At 43.5% G+C, this 24,353-nt stretch overlaps 1 non-coding gene across 1 annotated transcript; it reads left to right on the top strand.

Annotated features, from left to right (window-relative positions):
* The first annotated feature begins 6,039 nt into the window (after nt 1-6,039).
* Nucleotides 6,040-6,177, top strand: LOC114809619. Its single transcript, XR_003757395.1, has one exon. It is a non-coding gene; the product is annotated as a small nucleolar RNA SNORA7 (small nucleolar RNA).
* Nucleotides 6,178-24,353: the final 18,176 nt, after the last annotated feature.

Below are 24,353 nucleotides of genomic sequence, written 5' to 3'. Positions count from 1 at the left end.
ATTTCAGTAGACAGATAATCCAGGCAGCAGAGTGAAGTATAGACTGAAGCGGGCAGAGACAGGAGGATGGGAGATCAGAGAGAAGGCTGATGCAATAATCCAGTCGGAATATTATGAGAGATTGTACCAGCAAGGTAGCTGTTTGGATGGAGAGGAAAGGGCGGTTCTTGGCTATGTTGTGAAGGTGAAACCGGCAGGTTTTGTTGACGGATTGGATGAGTGGGGTCAAAGAGAGAGCAGAGTCAAGGATGACACCAAGGTTGCGGGCCTGTGAGAAGGGAAGGATGGTAGTGCCGTCCACAGTGACGGGAAAGTCAGGGAGAGGACGGTGTTTGGGAGGGATGAGCGGAAAATCCCCATTTTACGGAGGAGGCATAGAGAAGTCAACTGACTTGCCCAAGGTCGCACAGCAGACAAGTGGCGAAGCCAGGCTTAGAAGCCAGGTCCTCTGGTTCCCAGGCCGGGCCCTTTCCACTAGGCCATGCTGCTTCCCTTTGCCTTGGACCTTGCTACCCTCTGGCCAGTTCACCCAGGTTTAACCACCTCTGCCACTGGGGTAGAAGCCACACTACTGGTCCTGGATCAATCTCTGCTGGGGCCACGAGCCTAAAGTGGCATAGATGGAAGAGAAAAACGAGGGTAGTCTTTCACCTTTCACCCCTTGGGCCTCCCTCTTTTCTTCCCTCTTCCTCCTTTTCCCTCCTGCCTTTATCTCCTCTACCTCTTGCTCCTCTCCCACTCTTCTTTGTCCCCTTTCTTCCACCTTTTGCCCTTCTTTCTCTCTCCCTGGCCAGCCCTTTCCCATCTGGTCCATTTGAAGTGAGAGCCATAGATTAACATTTTAGAGTAAGATGTCCCAGATAAATCAGCATCCATCTTGAGCTTCCCCAAATCCTGGCTTCAGACTCTTAAATTTTCCCACTCCCACAAAACCCAAGTCCCTTCCTGAACAAAATGTTTCACACTTCCTGGAGCTTTCTCTGAAAATCATCCAAGTCCATGTGAAATATTAACAGATATGAGGAAGGGGTCATGTTATTCTTGCTTTTGAAAAGTTGGAGTTTTGTAAGATTAAAGATTTGTTTCAAAAATGATATCAAATCCCTCAAATTCTGCATAAACAGGTGCTGACATGCCCAGAAGTGCTGCTGTTCTGACAGTTCCTGCTAAGCAGGGCTGAGCTGTGTAAGAAAGCAGGAAAGGAATTGCTGGAGGGAACATGCAGCTGCTGCAGGGAGTGGCATTAGGAATTCATTAGGAAAGACTTTTTTATGGTATTTGTTAAGCACTGACTATGTACCGGGCTCTGTACTAAGCACTGAGGTAGACACATCATAATCGGGGTGGATACAGTCCCTGTCCCACATACGACTCGCAGTCTTAATCCCCATTTTACAGATGAGGTAACTGAGGCACAGAGAAGTTAAATGATTTGCCCAAAGTCACTCAGCAGACAGATGAATGGCAAGCTGAGATTAGATGAGGTCCTCTGACTTTCAGGCCTCTGCTCTTACCATTAGACAACACTACTTCCACACAAAAGGAAGAAGCTTTTTGGTCCTGACCATTTGCAAATATGGTGATTTTATGAATCGAGAAAAATTATTTCAAAGTGGGTTTTGAAGCAAATATAAACTTATTTTCTCTTTTGGCCAGGGTTCTTACTAGGAAGAGCTTTGTTTTTTACAACTTTTCCCTTCCTCCCCCATCTCCATTAGTTGTTGCAGAATCAGTAGCCCAGTAGTGTATTATGGGCTGCTGAAAGAGCTGTATTTTAAACCAAAGAAAGAAAAAGGAGAAAAAAACCCCAACCCAATCATGATTATTTATGATTCTTTTTCAAGAGCAAATATGTTTCACTGATGCTGGGGCCAGATTATACCTAGGATAATTAGTTCTGATCACCCATATTTTCTCCAGCTGAGTCAAACCTGCTTGATATTTTTCTTCACCCTCTGAACTCTCTTGATGAGCCTAGTTCTCATGTGGTTGTTAAATGTGGGACTGAGTACCACAGAAAAAGAGGCTGCATTTTGTTCTGGACCATTTGCAAATATGGTGATTTTATTAATCAAGAAAGAATATTTGAAAGTGGGCTTTGAAGCAAACAAATACTCATTTTCTCTTTTGGCCCAGGGTACTTGTTAGGAAGAGCTTTGTTTTTCACAATATTGTGTGGGCTTGGGCAGAATTTAATCCCCCCAACCCTCTTTGCAAGCAGTTGGATTCCCCACCCATCCCTCTCCAGGAATACACAAAACAGATTGCTCAAAGACAAGCCCATATGCCCTCATCTTGTTTACTAAGTCTGTGAACTTAACTTCTTCCCTACGGCCACACCTCTATTTGCCCACTCTTCATCTGTCCCTTGGTGGCCCAGTGGAGCCTTGACCTTTCTTTTGATATTGGCCAAGGGGACCTTAACTCTTTCAAAACTGCATTCTGCACCCAGATCCTTCCCCAAACACCCTTCACAGATGGCTCTCTTGTCGTTACAGTGTCAGTAGAATGGCTCAGACCATGCTTTTAAATCTGATTTTCTTGTAGAGAGGCAGCATGGCCTAGTGAAAAGAGCAGGGGACTGGGTGGCAGGTGACCAGGGTTCCCAGCTCCATCACTTGCCTGTTGTGTGAACTTGGTCAAGTCACTTAACCTCTTTGGGTCTCAGTTTCCTTGTGTGTAAAATGGGGATTAAATACCTGATTTCTCTCCTTCTCAGGCTGGGATCCCAGGGAGGGATAAGGACCGTCTGATCAGATTATAGTGTATCTACTCCAGGGTTTAGCAAAGTCCTAAAACTGTAAACTCCCCCTATAGATAATAGATGAGAGCAGGGAATATATCAATTAACTCCCAAGTATTTAGTGTAGTGTTCTGCACAGAGTAAGAGCTTAATAAATACAAGTGATTGATTGATTGATTGGCACATAGTAAATTGCAGTCAGAGGACCTAGGTTCTAATCCCAGCTCCTCTACTTGTCTGTTGTGTGACCTTGGGCAAGTTACTCAGCTTTTCTGTGCTTCAATTACCTCATCCATAAAATGGGGATTAAAACTGTGAGCCCCATGTGGGACATGGACTGGCAGTATGGCGTAGTGGGTAGAGCATGGGTCTGGGAGTCAGAAGGACCTAAGTTCCAATCCCGGCTCTGCCACTTTTCTGCTGTGTGACCTTAGGTGAGTCATTTCAGTTGAAGCACAACTGATGTGCTTCAGTTACATCATCTGTAAAATAGGGATTAAAAATGCAAACCCCATTTGGGATACAGGCTGTGTCCAACCTTGTAACTACCCCGGCATTTATTACAGTGACTGGCACATAGTAAATGCTTAATCAATACAGTAAAAACAAAACAAAAAAAAACCTTCCAGCGCTTAGTACAATGCCTGGCATATAGTAAGTACTCAATAAATATCATAAACATTAAAATTAATGAGAAGAGTAGCATTAGAGGATCGAAGCTTGTAGGCTGGGTGGTAGAAGGCGAGTAGTGAGGTGAGGTAGGAGGGGGCAAGGTGATTGACTGCTTTAAAGCCGATGGTAAGGAATTTCTGTTTGATGCGGAGGTGGATGGGCAACGCCTGGAGGTGCTTGAGGAGTGGGGAAATGTGAACTGAACATTTTTGTGGAAAAATGATCTGGGCAGCAGAGTGAAGTATAGATTGGAGTAGGGAGAGACAGGAGGCAGTGAGGTCAGCAGCTCGGGATGTCCCATAACTAGTCAGTCAGGGGTCTCGCCTCACAGACCCTTGAATAAATCAGTGGCTATTTAACTCTGGAGAAAAACACAGCTTTTAACAGGAATTCTGGGAGTTGTAACTAATCGAGATGCAAGCGATCATGGTCCCGCTGATTAAAATGATTTCACCATCTGCAATGATTAACAGGATATATGTGCATCCAGCCCCTGTCCGTGACCAGCAATAAATCTCAGACCATAAGGGCTTGTTGGAGAAGGCAGAGAGGAGCCTTGGCTCCTGCAGGAAAGTTAATAGCCTAACTGGGATGAGCCAAACCAATCCTTGGTTAATGGTTTCTACCACCATATCAAACTCAAGAGGGGTAAGAGGCCAGATGAATGGTGCCTCATTCTTTTGAAAGCTGGTTTGTTTCCCTGGAGCTATAGGTCCAGGCTGGACTGAGCTCTGAGGGAAGGAAGAGAGGAGGCCATTTTGTTCTGTTATAGTCTCAGGGGATCTGGTCATCTCCAGTCCAGAGGACTTTCATTCATATCTTCTTGGCTAGATTAGAATCAGGAAGTGCCATGTGGCCTCCTGACATTAACTCAAGGTGGACTTCCCTGGGTATAGAGAGAAGGAAATGGTAATTGTATTTCCTGAGTAAATGATCTTTTAGTTTTGCTTAGAAATAAGAAAGCCTTGTCAACTCCAATGTTCAATAGTAATAATAATGTCTGCTCCCCTAGCAACTGCCCCAGTAAACTTTTCCTCAGGGTCTTCCCTGCCAATGATACCTGTCGCTGCCTTGTTGAAATTTAGGCAATGAAGTGAATTTCACTGAAGATGGCCTAATACTATTTACATAATTCATATTTGAGATTGTACTTTCCTTCAGAAGTATAAGGTTGGATTTTTTATTTTAAGTATAAATTTTCTGTTTGGGCTAGCTTCAGAAATCTTTTTGGAAGGTTTTTTTTTTTTCTGAAGCCTCATGGTCTAGTGGATAGAGCATGCACCTGGGAGTCAGAAGGTCTTTTCTGCTGTGTAACCTTGGGCAAGTCACTTAAATTCCCTTTGCCTCAGTTCCCTCATCTGTAAAATGGGGATTGAAGACTGTGAGCCCCATGTGGGACATAGACTATGTCCAACCTGATTAGCTTGTATTTACCCCAGGGCTTAGTACACTGCCTGGCTCATAATAAGCATTTACCAAAACTGTGGGGAAGAAAAAAGAAGTACATTTTTGCTCTCCGGAAGTCCTAACACCACTTTTCAGTTAACACTTTGATGTGGTTTTCCTGCCAGAGACCTTCCAGATCAGGTATCTCACAGCCCAGGCAAATCAAAATGTAAATGAAGAATCTTCCTGATCTTGAGATGAGTCTTTAGGTGTCTAGGCTATTTAGCTGTCAAGGTGTCAGGGATGTGTTTCAAGCAGGTGATTACAGTATTAGGTTGCTTTTAAAGACTTAATTGTGAGAGTAAGTAAAGATTACTTTTTAGGCAAGATAGCAGAGATCCTGCCCCGAGCTTGCAAGTAGGGGCATGCTCTTTACTGAAAAATATCCTTCTTCCCTAATATGTCAGTAGGAGTTAAGCAGATTGCCACAGTGTTCTGTCTCTTTCCAGACAGATGTCAGGAAGCTGAGACCCAGTGAATTTGGGCAAGAAATCAGGGAACTTGGAATCCAGAGAAGACTGCGGCAAAATGAAGGCGACAAAACGGAGCTTTGGATTTCTGACTTAGAAAGCTCAGTTTATGTCTTCAATCCTGGCCTAGGACATGCCATTAAAATAGCCTGTGCTGGTACCCAAAACATTTAATATAATAAGCTTTTTTCTGAATTATAGTCTGATCGTGATCATTAATAAATCAACTTTTTCCCTTGTAGGCATGCTTCATATTGGGCAAATCCCTGAGTCACAGAGAAATGGAGATCATGATCACTGACAAGGGAGTGATCTTTTTATCAGCTAGAGAAGCAACATGGCCTGGGAGTCAGAAGGTCCCGGCTTCTAATTCCAGCTCCACCACTTATCTACTGTGTGACCTTAGGCAAGCCACTTCTCTGTGCCTTAGTTACCTCAACTGTAAAATGGGGATTAAGACTGTGAGTCCCATGTGGGACATGAACTGTGTCTAACCTGACTAGCTTGAATCTATCCCAGCACTTAGTACAGTACCTGGCACATGGTAAGCGCTTAGCAAGTAGCATTAAAAAAAAGTTACGAGCATGATCACTGACAAGGGCATTATCAGATGGGTTACTACAATCAGGACAAGTAAACCGTCACCTCCAAGATCCCAATGAACTTACCCTCTTAACTTGGGTTTTTAGCTGGTTGTGCAGTAAGGGTCCCCTCTCGGGGTCGCACCTAGAGAGTTTCCAGTCCTCTACCAGCCTCGGCTATGGGAGGGAGAGTCAAGCAGAGGCCTGTCCATTCCATTCCTAGCTTGGCCAGTGGCTAGCGAGTGGAAGGCAATCTGCTACGAGTCAAAACTCACCTATGCTGGGCAGCAGCAGAATGGGAGAGAATTGAGGGTGGAGACTTGAGTTTACTGCGCGGAAGGTGGCAATGGTAAACCACTTCTGTATTTTTACAAAGACAACTCTGGGGATACATTACCAGAACAATTGCAGGTGGAGAATGGGGCGTTCTGGGAGAGATGTGCCCGTGGTGTCGCTGTGGGTCGAGAACAACTTGATGGCATAAGACAAGACAGTGGGGGTACCCCCTGCAGTGGAACTTTATGTGGCTTCAAACATCTATGTCAATCAATCAGTAGTATTTATTGAGAATTTTCTGTGTGCAGAGCACTGTACTTAAAACTTGGGAGAGTATGAAAGACTAGAACATCAACAATCATTCATTCGATCAATGGTATTGAGTGCTTACTGTGTGCAGAGCACTGGACTAAGTACCTGGGAGAGTACGATACAACAGAGTTGATAGACATATAATAATGATGATGGTATTTCCTAAGCACTTACTATGTTCCAGGGACTCTTCTAAGCATTGGGGTGGATACAAGCAAATCGGAGTGGACCCAGTCCCTGTCCCACATTGGGTTTACAGTCTCAATCCCAGCGTGACTCAGTGGAAAGAGCCTGGGCTTGGGAGTCGGAGGTCATGGGTTCGAATCCCGGCTCTGCCACTTGTCAGATGTGTGACTGTGGGCAAGTCACTTCACTTCCTCTGTGCCTCAGTTACCTCATCTGTAAAATGGGGATTAAGACTGTAAGTCCCAAGTGGGACAACCTAATTACCCTGTATTTACCCCAGTGCTTAGAACAGTGCTCTGCACATAATAAGTGCTTAGCAAATACCAACATTATTATCCCATTTTACAGATGAAGTGACTGAGACCCAGAGAAGTGAAGTGACTTGCCCAAGGTCACGCAGCAGACAAGTGGCAGATCTGGGATTAGAACCCATGACCTTCTGAATCCCAGGCCTGTGCTCTATCCCCTACATCACGCTGCTTCATGTTCGCAGGTCAAAAGGAGTTTACAATCTAGAGGGGGAGACAGACCTTAAAATAAATTATGGATATGACCCAAGTGCTGTGGCTGAATCTGCTTAAAGTGGAAAAACTGTTCAAAAACGTAGCTCTCAGCTGCAAAGAGCTGGGTGGCTGGGGTATATTAAAAGATAGTCTAGATATGCTCAGTGCCATATTTCGATAGGTGATTTTTACTACCAGGCTATCCAAACAAGGGCTCCTCAACTGCAACTTTAGAAATCCCTTTGGTAGCAGCCCCAGAATCACTCTCACCTGCTAGGTTTGTTTGTTTGTTTGTTTTTTATGGTATTTAAGTGCTTTTATGTGCCGGCATTGAAGCACTGCGGTAGCTACAGCTGGGTTACTTTATTCATTCAATAATATTTATTGAGCACTTATTGTGTGCAGAGCACTGTACTAAGCACTTGGGAGAATACACTATAACAATAAACAGACACATTCCCTGCCCTCGACAAGAGTCCATGTTCACCCAGTTTCTTTTTCCCATTTTTGTCTGACTGTGTCTACATGGTCAAACAAAGAGGGTTTAGGTAACTAACTAGGTCAGCGGGGCAAAAATCCAGAATCCTTGAGGCTAAAAATTTTCTTGGCTTGAATGATCTGGATAATTGCCTTAACCTTTCACTTGGCTTTATCTGGAGAGACCAACCCTGGATAGATACATGTAAATGACTTGCCTAGCTCAGACCCTCAAAGGACATTTTGTCCCTATTATCACTCAATTAATGGAACTTGCTGAGGGCTTACTGTGAGCAGAGCACTGTACTAAATAATGATGGTATTTGTTAAGCGCTTACTATGTGCAGAACACTGTTCTAAGCGCTGGGGTAGACACAGGGGAATCAGGTTGTCCCACGTGAGGCTCACAGTCTTCATCCCCATTTTACAGATGAGGTAACTGAGGCACAGAGAAGTGAAGCAACTTGCCCACAGTCACACAGCTGGCAAGTGGCAGAGCCGGGATTTGAACTCATGACCTCCGACTCCAAAGCCCCAAAGCTCTAAATGCCATCATTATTATTGTTACTAGGTGCTTAGGAGAGTACAATAAAATGGAATTGGTGGACAAGTTTCTGGCCCACAACAAGCTATTATCCTTATATTTCATGCCCCAAAATGATTTCCCCCGAAACAATTAGAAAATGCTGGCAGTCTGGCACTTAGATAATTCATTCCTGAAAACCCAGATCACAGCCTCTTTATGAAGACTCATGATAATGTTCTGGTAAATGAATTCCATTTTATTACCAGACTAAAGATTTCAAAGAGCCAAAATATTTTCATACATTTTAAAAGTGCTAAAAACCACCCGGGAGTGGTGGAGGATGGTTCTGTTTACAAAGTATGATTTGCAAGCATTACTAAGTAATTATGGTTTATGATGTGATAAAAAATCTGTTAGCGTTATGATTTTGTATCCATTCAGAAAGCTCAGTCTCAGCAAGAGACAAATACATCCCTCTTCTTTAAACTCCTTTTCTCACTCTGATACTGTGCCGTTTTTTCACTTACAATAATCTGAGATTCTAACAAGGTGCTGTTTCTTCATTCTGTGACAGAGGAATTAACTGGACCACCAGTTTGCAGTGTGGCAAGTTGCAACTTCCTGTCCAAGGTGGTATCCATGCCAACCAACAGTTTCAAATCCCAGTTCTACAAGAACAATGCTAGATATTCTTTTTTATTCACTCCGTGGTGCCGGAGCTTCAAGGGGGAGGTCAGAACACCACAGAATTATGGAAAAATACATTTATTATCTGGGTCACCTATTCTTTGGACACTGTTTAAGGGGAATAATGGCAAGTCCACTTAAATCCATTCTTTAGGGAGTTTATTTATAACTTGGAAATTAACAATTGATAACCAAGTTGTAAGTCTGAGGTTGTGAAGCAATAAGAAAGTTTATATAAATGTATACAAAGCTGTCTTTATCCTTGAAGCTCAAAACATTTTTAAGCATATCTTGGCAAAAAAGGGAGGTAGTTTTTCATAATAATAATAATTATGGTAGTTAAGTGCTTACTATGTGCCAGGCACTGTACTAAGCGCTGGGGTGAATATAAGAAAATCAGGTTGGACACTCTTCCTGCCCTACATGGGCCTCTCAATCTCAATCAATCCCCATTTTACAGATGAGGTAAATGAGGCCCAGAGAAGTGAAGTGATTTGCATAAATTCACACAGCAGACAAGCAGCAGAGCTGGGATTGGAACCCATAACCTTCTGATTCCCACGCCCATGCTCTATCCACTATGCCATGCTGCTTCATCAGATGAAGTCCTGATTATTGGCATTCATTCATTTAATCATTTAATCGTATTTACTGAGTGCTTACTGTGTGCAGAGGACTGTACTAAGCACTTGGAAAGTACAATTGGCAACAGATAGAGACAATCCCTACCCAACAGCGGGCTCACAGTCTAGAAGTGGGGAGACAGACAACAAAACAAAACAAATAAAGTAGACAAGCATCAATAGCATAAATAGATAAATTGAATTATAGATATAGACACATCATTAATAAAATTAATAGAGCAATAAATAAGTACAAATATGCACAAGTGCTGTGGGGCAGGGAAAGGCATAGAGCAGAGAGAGGGAGTAGGAGTGAGGGGGAGGGGAGGAGGAGCAGAGGAAAAGGGAGGGCTCAGTCTGGGAAGGCCTCCTGGCGGAGGTGAGTTCTCAGTAGGGCTTTGAAGAGGGGAAGAGAGTTAGTTTGGTGGATGTGAGGAGGGAGGGCATTCCAGGACAGCGGTAGGACGTGGGCCAGGGGTCGATGGCGGGACAGGCGAGAACAAGGCCCAGGGAGGAGGTTAGCAGCAGAGGAGCGGAGTGTGTGGGCTGGGCTGGGAGTGTGTGGGAGGTGAGGTAGGAGGGGGCAAGGTGATGAAGAGCTTTGAAGCCAAGAGTGAGGAGTTTTTGCTTCATGTGAAGGTTGAAAGGCAACCACTGGAGATTTTTGAGGAGGGGAGTGACTTGCCCAGAGATTTTCTGTCAGAAAGATGAGCCAGGCAACAGAGTGAAGTACAGACTGAAGCGGCACTGATTATTGACTCATATCTGTTTTAGACAGTGGATATTAAAAATGTGTCTTATTCCCTTGGATTCCTTTTGGTATTTGTTTACACATCAACAGAATGATTTTAAAGACAGGAAATTGAGTGATTTTTACCATACCTCTTTGGGGACATTATCTTTTCCTGGCAGGAACCTGACTTTCATGTTACATATCCTTGCAAATTGTACCGATTTGATTGCAGACTATCCTTAAGGACAGCCTGAGGCAAGGGGGACAAACCTGGAAACTAAGGAGATTTGTAGCATTGACGAATAATTTCTTCACAGAAAAACTTTTCTTCAAAACTGTTCATAAAGGGATTGATTCTGTCCAGATCTCTTCAAGTACCCATTCCCCATAGTCTGGATAGACAGTGCTTACCTCCAGATCCTCTAGACTGTCAGCTTGTTGTGGGCAGGGAATGGGTCTGTTATATTGTTACAATGCACTCTCCCAACAGCTTAGTACAGTGCTCTGCACACAGTAAGTGCTCAATAAATACAATGGATTAATTTGCTCTGAAGTACCTTTCCTGCCTGTAAGAGCCCCTTATTCTTTTCATTCATCTGCTCCAGTTTGGTTTCCATATCTTCCAGAATTGCTGTCGCTGGCTGGGCTGGGTTCATAAATATGAGTCACTAGACACAGCCACACACAGGTATTTTCATTCATTCATTCATTCATTCCATAGTATTTATTGAGCACTTACTATGTGCAGAGCACTGTATTAAGCACTTGGAATGTACAATTCGGCAACAGATAGAGACAATCCCTGCCCATTGTCGGGCTTACAGTCTAATCGGGGGAGTCAGACAGACAAAAACAATAGCAATAAATAGAATCAAGGGGATGTACATCTCATTAGCAAAATAAATAGAGTAATAATTGTTAAGCACTTACTATGTGCCAGCCACTATACTAAACACTGGAGTGGATACAAGCAATTCGGGTTGTTCACAGTCCCTGTCCCTTGTGGGGCTCACAGTCTTAATCCCCATTTTACAGATGAGGGAACAAAGGCACAGAGAAGTGAAATGACTTGCCCAAAGTTACATAGCAGACATGTGGTGGAGCTGGAATATAACTCTCCCACACCTCCGCTCCCCATTTCCGTCCAACGCCTGAAATAGAACGTGGCCAGTTGCAGTAAGGGCACAATTATATAGTTCTTTGGATGTAGAGGCTGTCCAGGCTAGAAGAAAGAAAGGGCACTGGGACTTGAAGAATGTCCAAGACTGTCCCTGAATATGTTGACATCAAGATTCCTCGGTGCCTAAGAAGGAGGGGTTAGTGGTATATGGCTCCCTCAAAACATTAATCTTGTTGGCAAGGACACACCCTAACATTATGTTCACCTCCTAGAGATTCTGGCCCAGAGGGAATTTCCCTACAAAAACCTTCTCTAAAATATGTTCCTGCCTTCAACCTGGTAGGATTGTAAGATTCCTCAACAGCAAAATGGGGACTCTTTACCTGCTATCCTTACTACTTAGACTGTGAACCTTATGTGGGATCTGATTATCTTTTATCTGCTCCAGCACTTAGTTCCATGTTTGTCATATAGTAAGTGCTTAACACATACTACAATTACTAATAATTGTTATTAGGGTGACCCCCATCCCATGGAGACTGCAGAAACTGCAGAAATAAAATTGTTCATTTATTTATCCATTTATATATTTATTTATATTAATGTCCATCTTCCCCTCTAGACTGTGAGCTCAGTGTGGGCAGGAATGTGTCTGTTGTTATATTGTACTCTTGCAAGTGCTTAGTACAGTGTTTTGCACATGGTAAGAGCTCAATAAATACGATTGAATGAATGAATTGAATAAATGAACGAAACCAAAAAACAAACAAAAACCAGGTGTGATATGAAATACTAACAAATAGCATGTAGATTATGGTTTCTCTCTGTGGCTTTCAAGCAGCAGCAGAATATGTAGAAAAACAATCCTGTAAGTGCTCCGACTATGGAATTTAGGAAGCAGACATTCCAGGAGATTCTGTCAGAGTTGAGATCAGTCCATCAAGCAGTTGTAATTATTGAACACTTACTGTGTGCAGAGCACTGCACTAAGCACTTGGGAGAGTACAATGTAACAGAGTTGGTGGACGTGTTCCCTGCCCACAACGAGCTTACAGTCTAGAGGGAGAGACAGTACGGGAGAAGCAGTGTGGCTCAGTGGAAAGAGCATGGGCTTGGGAGTCAGAGATCATGGGTTCGCATCCTGGCTCTGCCACTTGTCAGCTGTGTGACTGTGGGCAAGTCACTTCACTTCTCTGGGCCTCAGTTATCTCATCTGTAAAATGGGGATTAAGACTGTGAGCCCCACTTGGGACAACCTGATTTCCCTGTATCTCCCCCAGCGCTTAGAACAGTGCTCTGCACATAGTAAGCGCTTAACAAATACCAACATTACTTACAGGATACTGAGCTCCCCTTTTCCCTCTGCTCCCTCTACCACTGCCCCCACCTCTCCGCAGCTAAACCCTCATCTCCCCCCTTTCCCTCTGCTCCTCCCCCTCTCCCGTCCCATCCCCTCAGCACTGTACTCGTCCGCTCAACTGTATATATCTTCATCACCCTATTTATTTTGTTAATGAGATGTACATCACCTTAATTCTATTTATTTGCTATTGTTTTAATGAGATGTTCTTCCCCTCGATTCTATTTATTGCCATTGTTCTTGCCTGTCCGTCTCCCCCACTTAGACTGTAAGCCCGTCAAAGGGCAGGGACTGTCTCTATCTGTAATCGATTTGTCCATTCCAAGCGCTTAGTACAATGCTCTGCACATAGTAAGCGCTCAATAAATACTGTTGAATGAATGAATTGGCAGGGAGGACCAAGAGTTAGAGGTGACGATGAGGATGCCATCCTGTTGAGAATACCTGTTTTGGTGAGTCACCCTGGGAGGAGGGGAAAAAACGAGCAAGGAATTTTTGCACTCAAACACTGAGAAGCAGCACGTCTCATAGCTGATACTCAATAAGGCCTGGTTTTGTTTTTTTTTAACCTTTCATCTTTTTCGACTGGACAATGAGATGCAAAAGGGAACATTTCTGAATAATGTGGCTGGAGGTTTCCTGCACCCGTAGAAGCTGTTTCTGCTTCTGTTTCTGATCTATAGAGTAGGTTTTTCTCCTCAGGCCAGCCCAGAGGTCATTTCTCTAGCCATGATCCAGCACTTGCCAAATGGAGTTACTAGATTTTCATTTCTGTGAGACCCCTGTAATGAATCTACTGAAGTATTTCAATATCCACTCCCTGCAAATAATGTACAAAACTCATTTTTGTGGGGATTTCCTTTCCTCCACATTTTATCTAAAGGGTAGAGTAATTTTTGCCTGGAATATAGATTGGGGGGGGGGGGGTGGCTTGCGTGCGTGCATGTGTGTGTGTGTGTGTGTGTGTGTGTGAATCAGTGCAACTCAGTGTGACCTTGATGAATCAGCATGGCATAGTGGATAGAGCACAGGCCTAGGAATCAGAAGGTTATGGGTTCTAATCCCACCTCTGCAACTCGTCTGCTGTGTGAATTTAGGCAAATCACTTCACTTCTCTGGGCCTCATTTGTCTCATCTGTAAAATGGGAATTATTGAGATTGTGAGACCCATGTGGGGCAGGGACTGTGCCCAATCTGATTTTCTTGTGTCTACCCCAGCACTTAGTACAGTGCCTGGCACATAGTAAGCACTTAAAAAATACCATAACTACATATGAGAAGCAGTGTGGCCTAGTGGAAAGAGCCCAGGCTTGGGAGTCAGTGGTCATAGGTTCTAATCCCGATTCCACCACTTCTCAGCTGTGTGATTTTGGGCAAGTCACTTAACTTCTCTGTGTCTCAGTTACCTCATCTGTAAAGTGGGGATTAAGACTGTGAGCCCCACAGGGGACAACCTGATTACCTTGTATCTACCCCAGTGCTTAGAACAGTGCGTGATATATAGTAAGCGCTTAACAAATACCATCATCATCATCACCTTGAGGAAGTAATTTGACTTCTCTGTGCCTCAGTTACCTCATCTGTAGAAATGGGGATACGTTCTCTCTCCATTAGACTGTGAGCCCAGTCAGGCAGTGACTTTGCCCAATATTCTTATATTTAATCTACCCCGGGACTTGGTACAGTGTTTGGCATATAGAAGTTCTTAACAAAGTTATTATTATTATTGTTATTTTAGAATTATAGAGAGGGGAAAAAGAGACCCAGGGATTTTTCATAACAAAATTCATAGGAAGACTGCTGGTGATGGGAAACAAGAAAAAAAATCCTCTTTAGTCCTAATAAGATTCCGTTCCTGGAGTTACGATGTAATATATCAATATATGTTAAAGAGGGGACATGGTGGCAGAATGTGATTCAGAGTTTATCTTTGGCCCAAACTGCCACAAAATCTGTAGGCTAAACATGAAAAAAAGAAGGTGGGATAGGCTGGTAGACTATACCCAAGTTACCACAGGACTCCCAAATCAATCAATCAATTAATGATATATATTGAGTACAATAGAGTTGGTAGACACGAGCCCTGCCTTCAAGTAGTTTAGTGGGAAAGACAGTCTTTAAATTAAAATAGATTATAATCGATTCTATTCTAGAGCCATTTAATTTCTGTTAGTAGAGCATTTATTAGTAGCTACAGTTCTTACCTGATTTTTACATTTTGGATTACTAAAAGGAAAGGTATTTTCCCAGATAACTAGAAATGAAAGACTCCACTGGATTTACCCATTTCTGTGACCCAGGCAGAAGGGTAGTGGTAATAGTATTTAATTTGGATCGTCCCCTCTTCCCTACCCGCCAAACTCTCTTATCAGAGGGGCCCAGCCCTCAGCTTTTGAGGGTGAGGATAGGTGTAGTAACCCCATCAGCATTGACCATTGGTTGAGGGCAGGATCAAAGGACAAGGCAGGCATGTAGCCAAGGGAGAACGATGCGGCAAAAACAGGACTGATTAACTAGTATCTACCCCAGTGCTTAGAACAGTGCTTGGCACATAGTAAGTGCTTTACAGCTACCATTACTGCTATTATTATTCTTTGAGCCTCAATTACCTCACCTGTAAATTGGAGAATTAGAGTGTGAACTCCATGTGGGACAGGGACTGTGTCCAGCCTGATTAACTTGTAGCCACGCCAGCGTTTAAAACAGTGCTTGGCACATATTAAGTGCTTTACAAGTACCATAGTAATTATTATTATTCTCTGGGCCTCAGTTACCTCATCCGTAAATTGGGGATTAAGAGTGGTGAGCCCCATGTATGTCCAACCTTATTACTATGTATCTACCCCAGCACTTAGAACAGTGCTTGGCACATAGTAAGTGCTTAACCAATACCATTATTATTATAATTATTGTTACTAGGGTATAGAATGATGCTGACTCCATTCCCTGCCACTGTACCCACTTTAGTGAACACATTCATGGCCGGACTCTCTGAGTAGATGTGCTAAAGTTCACGAATGAGGCAAAGAGAGCAGCTCTTTCCCCACTCCCACTCTCCTAGGTGAGGTTTTTCCAGGCTGTATGGACCGCAGCTGATTCAGAGTCATGTATTATTTATATTGATACTTGTTACGCACTCTGTGCCAGGCACCCTTCTAAGGGCTGGAGTAGATACAAGTTAATCATATGAACACAATTCCTGTCCCACATGGGGCTCACGGTCTAAGTCAGAGGGAGAACTGGTAGCGAATCTCCATCTTACAGGTGAGGAAACTAAGGCACAGAGAAGTTGTGATTTGCACAAGGCCACACAGCAGACAAGTGACTGATCTGGGGTTAGAACCCAGGTCCTCTTGACTCCCAGGCATGTGCTCTTTCCACTAGCCTACACAGCAACTCAAAACTGGAAGCCAAGGGGAATTTAGCAGTTGTTTGCTAAATCCAATGAAGTAACTGGAAGCTTCCCTTCCAATTCACCACCTCCTCAGTTGGCTCACTGCACAATTCTACAAGAACAACACTAGATATTCTTTTTTATTCACTCTAGTGTGACTGAGCCTCAAGGGGGAGGTCAGAATAATAATAATAATAATATTAATGATGATGATATTTGTTAAGTGCTTACTATGTGTCAAACACTGCTTCAAGCTCTGGGGTAGATACAAGCTAGTCAGATTGGACACAGTTCCTGTACCATATGGGGTTCACAGTCTTAATCCCCATTTTAGGGATGTGGTAGTTGAGGCATAGAGAAGTTAAATGACTTGCCCAAGGACACACAGCAGAACAACATGTCATTATGGAAAAACACATCTATTACCTGGGTCATCTATTCACTGGACACTATTTAAGAGGAGTCATGGGAAGTCCACTTAAATCCATTCTTAAGCGCCATTCTTAAATGGCCAATTTGCCCCAAAGATTGAATTTGACTAAGCTCAGATGGCTTTAGGATTTAGCCTTACAGGTAGGCTTAGAAAATATTTTGCCTTCCAAACATTTTCATCTCCAAGCAAATTTTAATTAGGCATTCCTGAATTCACAAACATTAAAGTGATGACGCATCAGAGGGCAATGAGAATTAGAGGCCTGAAGAATAGATTAACGCTGTGACTCACAACAGTTTCTCTCTACATTTCTCACTTCCCCAGAGTTTGATTTCTTTTAGGCCTGGCTCAATTTTGGGGTGGATGCCTGGACCCATGGGTCCACTGGGAGATACTGAAGGCTAATGTAGATGAGAAATTAGGGAGGTGAACTTCTAGCTGAACACAATACCTGGAGGCTAGTTTAGCTCCGGACCAACTTCTTGTGCTGTGATTTAGACTACAGGTGTTGAGGGTAGGTTTTGAGGTAAATGATTGTCCTAGGTCATTCAGGGATTATGGTTCAGCTAAGGGTGGGCCTAGGTTCTGACTTAGTTCAAGTCCATTCATTCAGTCGTATTTATTGAGCACTTACTGTGTGCAGAGTACTGTACTAAGTGCTTGAGAGAGGATAAAATAACAATAAACAGACACATTTCCTGCCCAAAATGAGTTTACAGTCTAGAGAGGGAGACAGACATTAATATAAATAAATAAATGACAGATATGTACATAAGGGCTGTGGGGCTGGGGGGTGGGAATGAATGAAGGGAGCAAGTCAGGGTGACTCAGAAGGGAGTGAGAGAAGAGGAAAGGAGGGCTTAATTAGGGAAAGCCTTGGGGAGGAGATGTGCCTTCAATAAGGCTTCGAAGGGTGGGGTCTATCAGATTTGAGGAGAGGCAGGATGTGGGCGAGGGTCAACAGCAAAATAGATGATATCGAGGTACATCCCGCCACTGCTCCAGAAAAGACTCAGTCTACTGGGGGTCCTTGGATGAAGATTGGGCCTGGGCTCATGTAGACCAGAGAAAGCTCCCAGATCTCTGTGATTTAGGTCCAAACCTATAAACCTGCAGGGTTTGGGGCTAGATGCCATTCTCTCTATTTTTACTCTATTGGTTCATGGGCATAGCCTGTGCAAACCTGGATTGACTAATTTTATTATAATTCCCTCTGTCAATTGCTAACAAGAGTAATTTCTGAATTTTAATCTGAATTTTAATAAAAACATTCCAGTGGTTGCCCATCACCTCCACATCAAACAAAAACTCCTCATTATTGGCTTTAAAGCACTCCATCAACTTGCCCCCTCCTACCTCACCTGGCTACTCTCCAACTACAACCCAGCCTGCACACTTCGCTCCTCTAATGCTGACCCTTTTACTGTGCCTCAATCTCGCCTATCTCAACCCTGATCCCTTGCCTGTGTCCTGCCTCTGGCCTGGAACACCCTCCCTCCTCAAATGTGATAGAAAGTTACTCTCCTCCCTTCAAAGCCTTATTGAAGGCACATCTCCTCCAGGAGGCCTTCCCTGGCTAATTCTCCCCTTTCCTCTTCTCCCACTCCCTTCGGTGCCACCCTGACTTGCTCCCTCTGTTCTTCCCTCTCACACCCCCAACCCCAAAACATTTGTGTACATATCTGTAATTTTTTTTTAAATTAATGTCTTTCTCCCTGCCATAGATGTGAGCTTGTTGTGGGCAGGGAATGTGTCCGTTTATTGCTGTATTGTACTCTCCCCAGCCCTTAGTGCAGTACTTTGCACACAGTAAGTGATCAATAAATATGACTGACTGACTGAATGAATAATCTCAGTTTTATCCTTGGAAGAGATAGAGGAAGGATGGTTTTGAACAAGTACTCCCGACGTCTTGCTCACTGCTCCAGCAACTTCCATCTTCACACACTTCTGCCGAATTCCTGTTTCCTGGCCTGAGGGGAGCAAATAGCTAGGCAAGTATAATGGGACTCTTTGTTTTTGAACTTTTGGAAACACAAATCTTTGAAATATTTAAATTAAAGTTATTCCTACAGCTCTCTGAATAATTGAAATACGGTATCATTTCTGAATACCTAAACTACTGAAATCACTTAAAACTCCAGCTTAATGTGATCCATTGTATTCTTCTTAAATTAGTCACATTCCAGGGTGTTACGTTAAGTGACACTTATTTCCTATTCTATCTTAAAAACGATGTTGAATTAGAGAAATAATTACTATCCGTAAAACACTTGAAAGACGTTCAGTGGGTGAAGGGCCAATCTGGTTCTTTAACCTCAATTTTGTTTCTTTTCCCAGTCTGGGAATGTGACTCAGAATGACAGGCTGTATTAGAGGAACTTGTTCCTCAGAAATCCTGATTTCAGAGCCAGATTTACATTCTTTCAATCAACAGTCTTTATTAAGCACTTACTATGTGCAGAGCACTGTACTAAGTGTTTAGCACTGTACTATCCACACACATCAGGTATTTAATTGTTCTGATGGTAGGCCCACTGATAAAATACTCCTGGAGTAGTCACAGTATTTTTTCCTTTTGTGTCTCTGTCTTTCCTCTTTCCCTTCTTCCATGGTTCTCTGTTGTCCCTTCTAGTCTCTTCTATTAGATTTTGTTGTTCTCTCTCTTTCTGAACCTCTCATCCTATTAATTGGTTTGTCTGATTTTTTGTTTAGTATAATGCAAGTGCTTAATAATAACAGTAATGATGATGATGGTGTTTAAGTGCTTACTTTGTACCAGGTACTGTACTACTAAGCGCTGGATGGAAAAGAGCAAATCTGGCTGGACATAGTCCCTGTCCCCCGTGGGTCTCACAGTCTCCATCCCCATTTTCATGAGGTAACTGTGGCCCACAGAAGTGAAATGACTTGTCCAAGGTCACACAGCAGATAACTGTTGGAGCCGGGAATAGAATCCATGACCTTTTGACTCCTAGGCCTGTGCTCTACCCACTATTCCATACTGCTTCTCCCACATTAAGGGCTCAGTAAATATTCCTGATTGATTGATTTGCTCTCCTGTTCCATTTTCCTTTTCCTCTGTTCCTTATCTCCCCTGCTAATTGTTCCTTTCTCTTCTTCCCCTCTGACTGTTGCTTTTTTCTTACCTTCTGCCTTTATTTTAGCCTTTATTTCTGGGCCCTCTCAGCTCCCTACCTTGCCCACACTTTTGTCAACACCCCACAATGGTCCCTTTAGCACCTTTCCTCTTGGGTCTTTCTCCCAGTCACAATCTCCACCCTCTTCCCATTTCCCATCATCTTCTTCCTTTCAGGTACCCTCACCTTGTCTCGGGGAAGCCCTAAGTATGTTTGCAGTCCCAGTGAAACTTAATTTTGTGTTCAGAGTCAGGTATAGTAAAAAGCTAAACAACCCATTCTTGGTTAACTGTTTAAACTAAATCAGATGATAATAAAATTTGAATAGCTGGAGAAGTAGTGAGGCCTAGGGTAACATGCATGGGCCTGGGAATCAGAGAACCTATGCCACTTGCCTGCTGTGTGACCTTGGTCAAGTCATTTAACTTCTCTATGTTCCTATCTCTCCGTTCATTCTCAGTTTCTTTTGCAGGCTCTTCCTCTGCCTCCCAGCCTCTAACTCTGGGGGGTCTCTCAAAGTTCAGTTCTGAGTCCCCTTCTATTCTCCATCTACACCCACACCCTAGGAGACATCATTCACTTTGGTGGCTTCAAGTGCCATCTCTGTGTGGATGATTCCCAAATCTACATCTCCAGCTCTGATCTTTCTCCTAATCTACAGTCTTATATTTCTTCCTGCCTTCAGGTCATCTCTACTTGGATGTCCTGCCAACACCTCAAACTTAACATATTCAAATCAGAACTCCTCATCTTCCCACCCAAACCTTGTCTTACCGATGACTTTCCCATCACTGTAGACAATACCACCATCCTCCCCGCCTTACAAGCCCAAACCTTGGCGTTATCCTCAACTCATCTGTCTCATTCAACCCACGTATAATAATCATAATGATGGTATTTGTTAAGCGCTTCCATCACCAAATCCCATCAGTTCAACCTTCCCAACATGGCTAAAATCCGTCCTTTCCTCTCCATCCAAACTGTTACTACATTGATCCAAGCACTTATCCTATCCTGCCTTGATTACTGCATCAGTCTCCTTGCTGACTCCCTGTTTCCTATCTTTCCCCACTTCAGTCCCCACTTCACTCGCTGCCCGGATCATCCATGTTTCTCCACTCAAGAACCTCCAGTGGTTGCCCATCCACCTCTGCATCAAATGGAAACCCCATTTCTTTGTGTTTAGAACACTCACCTGAATCTCCTTGCCTTTATGATTTCCTACTACAACTCTGCCCGCACACTCCACTCCTCTAATGCCAACCTACTCACTGTACCCCAATCACTTCTATCTCACTATAGAAACCTCATCCTCATCCTGCCTCTGGCCTGGAATTCACTCCTTTATATCTGACAGACCATGACTCTGCCCACCTTCAAAGCCTTTTTAAAACCACATCTTCGCCAGAAGGCCATCCCTAACTAAGCCCTCATTTCCTCTACTCCCACTCCCTTCTGCATAGCCTTGCACTTGGATTTGGCACCCTTTTTTCACCCTTTTCTCAGCCCCACAGCTCTTATGTACATCTCTGTAATATATTCCTTTACATGAATACCTGTCTCCCTGTTTCAACTGTAAATTCGTTGTATACAAGGCAAGCAATGGGCCTAACAACTCCATTATATTGATCTCTCCCAAGAGCTCTGCACCCAGTAAGCGCTCAAAAAATACTATCAATTGGTTGACTGATTGATTCAGTTTTCTCTTCTGTTTAAGGGGAAATCATAGTAATGGTTCTCCCCCCACCTCAGGCAGTGAGCCTCATATGGGACGGGAACTGAGTCTGAGCTGATTAATTTGTAACTACCATAGACCAGATTAGGCATACCCCTAGATGAAGCGAAGAAAATTGGATTTGGCTATTTGAATTTTGGGTTTTTTGAAGAAATTGCTGCCCCAATTAGTTGACGTAATTGGTTTACAACTGGACTTGGTTCTCTAAAAATTTCCAAGGAGATTTTTGTGTTTCCTCAATCGTTTTTATGATTGCAGTTTCTGTTCCCTATAGTCTTTTGAATCACTGGATGGTTATTATCCAAGGAAGGAAGGTCAATTTTTTTTAATTTTTATTAGCCTCTTGGTCTGAATAGGCTTGTTTTTGGATGGATGATGGTTTGGATGTGTTTATTTAGTCAACATCTGTGATGCAGAAGCAAGCAGAATAATACTGAGAAATAATTATAAATAGATCATCTGTAAAGACTAGCAAATATGTAAATACCAATCACCTGATTTAATTTAGTTACCAGTTTGGTCATGTTTCTAAACTTGGTGCATGTTAATATTTTTTCACACTATGCACAGCATATTACATATACATATATATAGTAATTAATGCAGCTATGGTCAAATGCCCATGCATCTGTGCTGTCACCAGAGTTTTGGACATTTTCTTGAAAGTGAAGTATTATCAATCGCTGACAGCTGCAATTCCAAGCGTTTAGTACGGTGCTCTGCACATAGTAAACGCTCAATAAATAGGACTGAATGAAATACAGTATTGCAATGCAGTTTGATCAGAATCACGGGTGTGGCGTTTCGGTGAGCCTATCAGACACGATGCAGTATTGCAGACCAGAAAGTCAGTTTTTTGTCATGGGTGCGGTTCATTCTTGCAGGAATACTGGGGGTCGGCCTTTTGTGCGATGATTCCCCGGCCACTTTCATCCTGAAGTGGGGGCGAATTGTAGCTATCCCTCTACGTGTCCAAACGTGTGGATTTTTCTCCAAGTCTCTCTGGATGTCTTCTTCAATTTGTTGCCGCTCTTCAAAGTGTGGAGCACAAGGGTTATGCCTGAATTTCTTGGCCTCGGGGCACTCTCAAGCCAAATCGTTAACGTGATGCTTTTAATGTTTTTTTTTAAAGGTGGTGATTTAACAATCTCTTGGTCTGAATAGGCTTGTTTTTGCATGGATGATGGTTTGGATGTGAGTTTATTTAGCCCACATCTGTGATGCAGAAGCAAGCATAATAATACCGCGGGGCTCAGTGGAAAGAGCACGGGCTTGGGAGTCAGAGGTCATGGGTTCTAGTCCCGGCTCCACCACCTGTCAGCTGTGTGACTCTAGGCAAGTCACTTCACTTCTCTGTGCCTCACTCCCCTCATCTGTAAAATGGGGATTGACTGTGAGCCCCACGTGGGACAATCTGATCACCTTGTATCCCCCCAGCGCTTAGAAAAGTGTTTTGCACACAGTAAGCACTGAACAAATGCCATTATTAATTTTGGTATTGGTTAAGCACTTACTATGTGCCAAGCACTGTTCCAAGCTCTGGGTAGAGACAAGATAATCAGGTTGTCCCACGTGGGGCTCACAACCTTCATCCCCATTTGACAGAGGAGGGAATTGAGGCCCTGAGAAGTGAAGTGACTTGCCCAAAGTCACACAGCTGATAAGTGGTGGAGCCTGGATTAGAACCCACGACCTCTGACTTCCAAGACCTGGCTCTTTCCACGCTGCTTCTCTATTATAATAATCATAATATATTACAATAGTTCTCTATTATTATTCTCTATTATTCTCTTTTGGGAATTAGCATGGCCCAGTGGAAAGAGCCCGGGCTTGGGAATCAGAGGTGGTGGGTTATAATCCCAGCCCTGCCGCTTGCCAGCTGTGTGATTTTGGGCAAGTCACTTCACTTCTCTGTGCCTCAGTTACCCCATCTGTAAAATAGGGATTCGAACTGTGAGTCCTACGTGGGACAACCTGATTACCTTGTATCCCCCAGCGCTTAAAACAGTGCTTTGCACATAGTAAGCACTTAACAAATACCACCATTTATTTTATTATGACTGAGAGATAATTACAAATAATCTATCAAGACTAACAAATAGGTAAACACCATGCAACTCATTGAATATAGTTACCAGTGGGTCTTGTTTCTAAACTGGATGCATGTTAATATTTGAACGTAAGAGATGCAGCGTGGCTCAATGGAAAGAGCCCGGGCTTGGGAGTCAGAGGTCATGGGTTCAACTCCCGGCTCTGCCACTTGTCAGCTGTGTGACTGTGGGCAAGTCACTTAGCTTCTCTGTGCCTCAGTTACCTCATATGAAAATGGGGATTAAGACTGTGAGCCTCATGTGGGACAACCTAGCGTGGCTCAATGGAAAGAGCCCGGGCTTGGGAGACAGAGGTTATGGGTTCGACTTCCGGCTCTGCCACTTGTCAGCTGTGTGACCTTGGGCAAGTCACTTAACTTCTCAGTGCCACAGTTCCCTCATCTGTAAAATGGGGATTAAGGCTGTGAGCCTAATGTGGGACAACCTGATTACCCTGTATCTACCCCAGTGCTTAGAACAGTGCTCTGCACATGGTAAGCGCTTAACAAATCCCAACATTATTATTAATTACCCTGTCTACCCCAGCGCTTAGAACAGTGCTCTGCACATAGTAAGCGCTTAACAAATCCCAACATTATCATTGCGTGGCTCAGTGGAAAGAGTCCAGGCTTTGGAGTCAGAGGTCATGGGTTCGAATCCTGGCTCGGCCACTTGTCAGCTGTGTGACTGTGGGCAAGTCACTTCACTTCTCTGGGCCTCAGTAACCTCATCTGTACAATGGGGATGAAGACTGTGAGCCCCACGTGGGACAACCTGATTCCCGTGTCTACCCCAGCGCTTAGAACAGTGCTCGGCACATAATCATAATAATGTTGGTATTTGTTA

This window comes from Ornithorhynchus anatinus, chromosome 2 (assembly GCF_004115215.2).
Source record: "Ornithorhynchus anatinus isolate Pmale09 chromosome 2, mOrnAna1.pri.v4, whole genome shotgun sequence".
In the NCBI taxonomy this organism is placed as follows: Eukaryota; Metazoa; Chordata; class Mammalia; order Monotremata; family Ornithorhynchidae; genus Ornithorhynchus; species Ornithorhynchus anatinus.
This window is presented reverse-complemented; position numbering and strand designations above follow the sequence as displayed.